Here is a 7285-nt window from a genome sequence, read left to right on the forward strand (position 1 = left end):
TCTTCAGTTTTACTAGGGCTCCTTGATGCCACACTCAGTCCAATGCTGCCTTGATGTCAAGGGCAGTTACTCTCACCTCACCTCTGGAATTCAGCTCCTTTGTCCATGTTTGGACCAAGGCTGCAATGAGGTCGGGAGCCGAGTGGTCTTGACGGAACCTAAACTGGGCATGACTGAGCAGGTTATTGGTGAGTAAGTGCCGCTTGATAGCACTTTCGATGACACCTTCCATCACTTTGCTGATGATTGAGAGTAGACTGATGGGGCTGTAATTGGCTGGGGTGGAGTTGTCCTGCTTTTTGTGGACAGGACATACCTGGGTAGTTTTCCACATTGTCGAATAGATGCCAGTGTTGTAGCTGTACTGGAACAGCTTGGCTAGAGGTGCAGCTAGTTCTAGAGCACAATAGCCGGGATGTTATCAGGGCTCTTAGCCTTTGCGCTATCCAGTGCACTCAGCCGTTTCTTGACATCACGTGGAGTGAATCAAATTTGCTAAAGACTGGCTTCTGTGATGGTGGGGACCTCAGGAGCAGGCCGATATGAATCATCCACTCGGCACTTCTGGCTGAAGATGGTTGCAAAGCACTTCAGCCTTGTCTTTTGCACTCACGTGCTGGGCTTCGCCATCATTGTGGATGTGGATATTCATGGAGCCTCCTCCTCCCGTTAGTTGTTTAATGGTCCACCACCATTCTCGACTGGATGTGGCAGGACTGCAGAGGCTTGATCTGATCCATTGATTGTGGGATTGCTTAGTCCTGTCTAGCATGCTGGTTCTGCTTTTTAGCGCATGCATGTAGTCCTGTGTTACAGCTTCCCCAGGTTGGCACCTCATTTTTTTACATACGCCTGGTGGTGCTCCTGGCATGCTCTTCTACTCTCCTTATTGAACAAGGGTGGGTCCTCTGGCTTGATGGTAATGGTAGAGTGAGGGATATGCCGAGCCATGAGGTTGTGAAGGAATAGCCATAATCCAGAGAAATACAAGATACTATGAACAGATTTCTAATATTATTCATAAAAGACATACTTGTTTAAAAGACACAAGTCTCAGCAGACAAAGCTGTGAACAGAATGCAGGTTACTGAGAAAAGATCAGTTGATAACAAAGTTGTAAACAAGCTTTGAAATGGGAATTAGTTAAATATACTAAAACAATGAGTGATTGAAGCAAACCATTGGTGCTTCTGAAAGGTCTACGGTTTGCAATGAGCATAATGAGCGACCCAGTTTAAGGTGTTATAAGTTAACACATAAAACAGAAACACAAACATTGAAAGAGCCATGTGCCTTTGTAAAAGTAACATCAAATAAAACAGGAACCATAAGATTAAATATGCAACCAATTGAGATAGCTAGAAAAAAAGTAAACACACAGTTAAAGTGGTATTGATTTACATATTGTAAATATAATAACAACAAGAAGGCTTTGAAAATATGACTTCCATAGAGACACTAAGCAATTGCATTGTGTTTGTATTAAACTTGGAGCAGAATGGGGTCACAATGTCTGCAAAAAACCAGTAAAGCCAATATTAAGAATTGAATGAAGAATCTTCAGTAAGAATGACATCAAACAGAAACCATTGCTGCCCTTGTTTTTATGATGGTTTTTGGAACACCTAAAGGTACAGAAATAATTATGCATGCAATAGTTGAATTGATAGTAAGATAGAAAGCATTCGAAAGAGGTATCAATAAAGACAATTAGCTGACATCAGCAGAGAACATTAAAGAAGAAACCACTGCCAAAAGGGTATAAAAATAAGACCTTTTTTAACCGAAAAGCAGAACTCACTGAACAGGCAAAGCATTTCTCAACTCTTCGGAGGCGTCTCTGTAAGTCTTTAACTATGAATCTCGGGAAGTCAAAGTGATTGATTTTGGTGGATGTTCTGGATTTAGAAATAAGTAAAAAATAAGAAATGTAACGAAGTAAAGATTTGAGAATAAGGATCTCTGAGAAATAAGAAATGTAAGCGAATTGTATTTTGAATTGTTAATGTTGTGACTGATTCAACAGATGTTAACTGAATGTCAGCTCTTAAATAAAACTATATATTTTTAGAATTGTCTCAAAGAGTAATTCTGTATAGATTTGCAAACCCACAAATTCTGTACACTCTTTTGTAAGGAGTTGCAGAATTCTGGGGGGTATTCCGGTTCCTCATAATATCCAGAAGGTTACCGTCTATTTCAACTTCTTAAAAGTACTATCTGGAGGATGGTAACATCATCATTCATTCCGGTCCTTTAGGGAGAGAGGGCCTGAACCTTTAGACCCATTTAAGCGTCTTATGGAATTCAACTATCTCTAACTTAAGTTGAAGGTGAACGTCTGGGGTATACGCCTGACCTGGGATAGCCCAAAAGGGCTAGGACTGTAATTATCCCTTCAAGGTTACAGATTGTGGTGGAATACAATTCTACTGCTGCTGATGGCTCACAGTGCCTCATGGATGCCCAGTTTTGAGCTGCTAAATCTGTTCTGAATCTATCCCATTTGGCGCTGTGATAATGCCACACAACACAATGGAGGGTGTCCTCAGTGTGAAGACAGGGCTTCGTGTCCACAATGACTGTGCGGTGGTCACTGCTACCAATTCTATCATGGACAGATGCATCTGCGACAGATAGATTGGTGAGGACGAGGACAAGTAGGTTTTTCCCCTCGTGTTGGTTCTCTCATCACCTGTCGCAGTCATGTCCTTCAAGACTTGGTCAGTAGTGGTGCTACCGAGCCACTCTTGGTGATGGACATTGAAGTCCCCCACCCAGAGTAAATTCTGTGTCCAGTGCTTCTCAACATGGAGGAGTACTGATTCATCAGCTGAGGGAGGGCGGTAGGTGGTAATCAGCAGGCAGTTTCCTTGCCCATGCTTGACCTGAAGCCATGCGACTTCATGGGGTCCAGAGTCAATGTTGAGGACTCCCAGGGCCATTCCTTCCCAACTGTATACCACTGTGCCACCACCCCTGGTGGGTCTGCCCTGCCAGTGGGATGGTGATGGAGGAGTTTGGGACAGTGGCTTAATGGTATGATCCAGTGTCAGGCTGTTGCTTGACTAGTCTGTGGAACAGCTCTCCCAATTTTGGTACAATTCCCCAGATGTTGATGAGGAGTACATTGCAGGGTTGACAGGGTCGCCGTAGCCGAGGTCGTCCGTCCGATTTCATTCTTTTTCGCAGCGGTTTGTTACAACTGAGTGGCTTGCTTGGCCTTTCAGAGGGCAGTTAAGAGTCAACCACATTGTTGTGGGTATGGAGTCACGTATAGGCCAGACCTGGTAAGGACAGCAGATTTCCTTCCCTAAAGGACATTAGTGAACCAGATGGGTTTTTACAACAATCCGATAGTGTCATGGTTACCATTACTGATACTAGCTTTTTAATTCCAGATTTAATTAATTAACTGAATTTAAATACAGGATTATGGGATTTGAACTCACGTCTCTGGATCATTAATCCAGGCCATTAATCAGTGCCTTGAGGCAACAGTGAAAATCCAGGCCTCTGGATTACTAGCCCAGTGACATTACCACTATGCTACTCTACCCTTATTACTAATGGTAGTGGTTCTGCATAGGGACTGTTTGCTAGTGAAGTCTCTCAGGGATCAGTGTTAGGACCATTGCTCTTCACAATCTTTATTAATGATTGGGATGAAGGCATTGATGGAACTCTTTGCAAGTTCTTCGATGACAAGAATATTTGAGCTGGTGTTAAAACTTTGCATCAGAAAAAAGACTGCAATCTAAATGTGATGGGAGAATGGGCCTCAGTTTGATAGATTACATTTAATGCAGATAAACGTGGTGTTATGCACATATATAGGGCAAAGATGAGGCATGTATATACAATGCAGAGCACTGAACTGAAGTCTGTTGATCAGCAAAGATGCTGAGTGCATGATAATCTAAAGTTTCATGATCAGTGCCTTGAGGCAACAGTGAAGGATAATAGATTACCAGGATGTATTGCTAGGATCTTCCAATGTAAACACAATGCAGTATAATATCCTTGTACAAGATCTTGGGCAGGCCTCGTCTAGAATACTGTATCCAATTATGGTCCCCTCACAAGTTGGGAGATATAGAGGCCCTGAAAAAGCATGTTACCTAGTTTAAAAACCCTATCACGATAGGCTCAAAGAACTGAGACTTTCTACTCTAGAAAAGGGTAGACATCAGGGAAATTTGATTGAGGTATTCAAAATTGGTACTGATGATGATATCTGTTCAGTTTAAGGCATCATGCTTTATTTTCATCAAGTTACAATGACAAAAGAGGGTTGTGTAAGATTTCGCAAAAATTTCCAAAATTTCTACAGCCACGAAGATTATATTTTTGATTAACGAATGCCTGGGTAGAATATACCTTTAAAAATCCAGGGCAGCAAAATGGCCATCAGACCTCGTGGCGGCAGGAAAAAGGCAGCCCGTGTGTGTGTGGAAAGGAAAATCAAAGATGGCTGTCCGACCTCGTGGCAAAAGACACAACACAGCCTGTGTATGTGAAAAAGGAAAATCAAAGATGGCTGTCAGACATCGTGGCAGGAGACAAAAGGGCAGCCTGCTTGTGTGTCTGCAAAGGATTTGGAAAAAAAAGCAGCCTCTGAAGTAATGAGGTATTCAAACTGTCAATCAAAGAACTCTGTTTACATGAACAAAGCTACAATGTTGACCCAGGAGATTAAGCACTTGAGACTGTCAATCAATTGCGGTTGGACTGACCACAGGACAATGGATTTGTTTACACTAACATCCAAGGGCTGTTTGCTCAGCAATTAAGGAAACAGACATGTTTTTTTCAAACTGAGACAGCTTTATTCAAAAACTCATCACAATGAATGGGGACAGATCGATTCCCTTTTGTATAGCCCAGATATATCCGGATTTGGGCGCAAAGATTTCGGCTCCAAATGGGGTATAGAGATAGCTTCTCAGGAAGCCATCTCTCTCTCTCTGCAGCCTCACCTCTGTGCCCTATCTACAACTCAGGAGCCCACCCAAGGGAGTGGAATACCAGCAGTTACTTTTAAACACTGGGGTATCTCCATTTTGGGGTGGTGAATAATCTAAGACTGCAAGGGCACGGAGCAGGCGTTCTCTGGTGAGCATAGATTTTCTGGCCCATCACAAGGAAACTTAGATAGGCATTTAGGGGTGGGACTTAAGTGGAATTTTGTTAAATTGTAATTTTAGTCAATTTTCCCTCGTTGTGTCCATTTTCTCCTCCCCTATTAAGTAAGAGTATTGTACTAAGCAAAGGTGCTGTAGTAAGCAAAGTGTACTGTATTAAAATTGAGCTGCACTAGGTAAAGGTGCTATTTTAAGTAAAAGAGAGTTGTACAAAGCAAAAGAGTGCTGTAGTAGACTAAAAGTGCTGTATTTTAATTAAAAGAGTGTTGTACCAAGTAAAAGTGAGCTGCACTAGGTAAAGGTGCTATTTTAAGTAAAAGAGAGTTGTACTAAGCCAAAGAGTGCTGTAGTAGACAAAAATGTACTATGTTAAGTAATAGTGCTGTATTAAGCATAGGAGTGCTGTATTGATTATTTTCAAGCTGTCTCTTTTGTTTCAATAAATACTGACCTGTTTTGCACACAACCACGAGTCTCGTTTTGTCTACATCGCTGCTGAATAAGTCCGGCGGTCAGAACCAGGAAAGGGGAGCGATTCGAAACTGCAAGGGGCTCTGGAGCAGCTCAGATACTTCTGACTGGTCAGAGGCAATAACCCCAGTATATATAATATACCCCCTATTAAGTCCTACAAAATTCCGACCGCGGCAGGACCATCGGCAACAGTGTGCGATGTAGCAGATGGTGGTTTGGGTCTGGAGAGTGCTGCAGTTAATGGTTTTCTTTTATCCCACTGGTCTGTTTGTTGTTGGGTGCCCGCAGGCTTGTGGAAGTTACCCGCAGGCTTAGGGGACCTAGAGCAGAGAGTTGGGATAGGGAAAGGGAGGTTGAAGCCAAGATAGAGCGCCTGGTGGTCCAGTTTAGTGTGGGCAAAAGCCATACGAGGCAGAGTCAGAGGCCTAGAAATTCAGTTGCGTGCGCCAGCCGTTAGCACCTTAGGAGGAGTAGATCTCGAGCGCTAGGCACTTAGCGGCTGGGCGCAGGGCGATCTGCGCCTACGCCCAACTTCAGTAGACATTTAGTGCCGGCGCAAAGTGTTTGTGCGCGCTCAGCTGCGCGCGCAGCTTATGACGTCATTTCGTCGTGCAACGCCCTTTGTGCGCCCCAAACCGGAACTTCAGTCGCGCCTGCCCAATGTGGGCGTGGCGGTGCTAAGAACTGTGAAGTGGAACGCAGCAGAGGCCCTGCGGGCCTCGGGGAGTGCTAATTAAAGGGCCCTTACACTGAACTATAAAGGCCAGCCATTTTGCTGCAATGACTTTTGTGCAACGGATTTCTGGACAGAGACCAAGGAAGAGACCTTACTGATTTGGCCCAAAATAGGAGAGGTATTTCTGGCTTCTGGCCAGAGCTTGGAAATTTGCCTCATTGTGATTTCATTGTTTGCAAGTATATTATGGGGGCTGCATGGGGTTCCAACCCTCAGTTCCAGCATTATGTGCGAAGGGTTCGCAGACGCTGTGTGAGAGGGCAGCCATGCCTAGACGCAGAGGGGGCATCAGGCGTCGGCAACGTAGGCCTTACCCACTCAGGAAATACCGCCAGCAGGTGTCCTATCTCACCATGACTGCCGCGCAGTGTGTTAAGAGGCTGCGCTTCAGAAGGGAGGTGGTTGCAGAGATCTGCCAGCTGCTTCACAGAGATCTGCGTCCACAGCTGATGTGCAGGACGTCTCTGTCGGTGGAAGTGCAGGTCACGGTGGCTCTGAACTTTTATGCAAGCGGCTCCTTCCAAGCCGCTGCTGGGGACATAGCTAACATATCCCAGTTTGCCGTGCATCGCTGCATCCGGCAGGTCACCGATGCCCTTTTCACAAGGAGACACCAATTCATCTCCTTCCCCATGACCCTGGAGAGGCAGGAGCAGCGTGCAGTCGGATTTGCGAGGATCGCGGACTTCCCCATGGTGCAGGGCGCCATTGACTGCACGCATGTGGCTTTGCGGGCACCTATCGACAATGCCGAGGATTACCGCAACCGGAAGGGCTACCATTCCCTCAATGTAAAGCTGGTGTGTGACAACAGGCAGCGCATCCTAGCTGTCAATGCCCGCTTTCCAGGCAGCAGCCATGATGCATTTATCCTGCGCCAGACTACTGTGGCTGACATGTTCCAGGCACAGCCTCCCCCAAGAGGATGGCT

The sequence above is a fragment of the Somniosus microcephalus genome, chromosome 1 (genome assembly GCF_052327205.1).
Source record: "Somniosus microcephalus isolate GS21.2 chromosome 1, FLI_Smic_1.0, whole genome shotgun sequence".
NCBI lineage: Eukaryota > Metazoa > Chordata > Chondrichthyes > Squaliformes > Somniosidae > Somniosus > Somniosus microcephalus.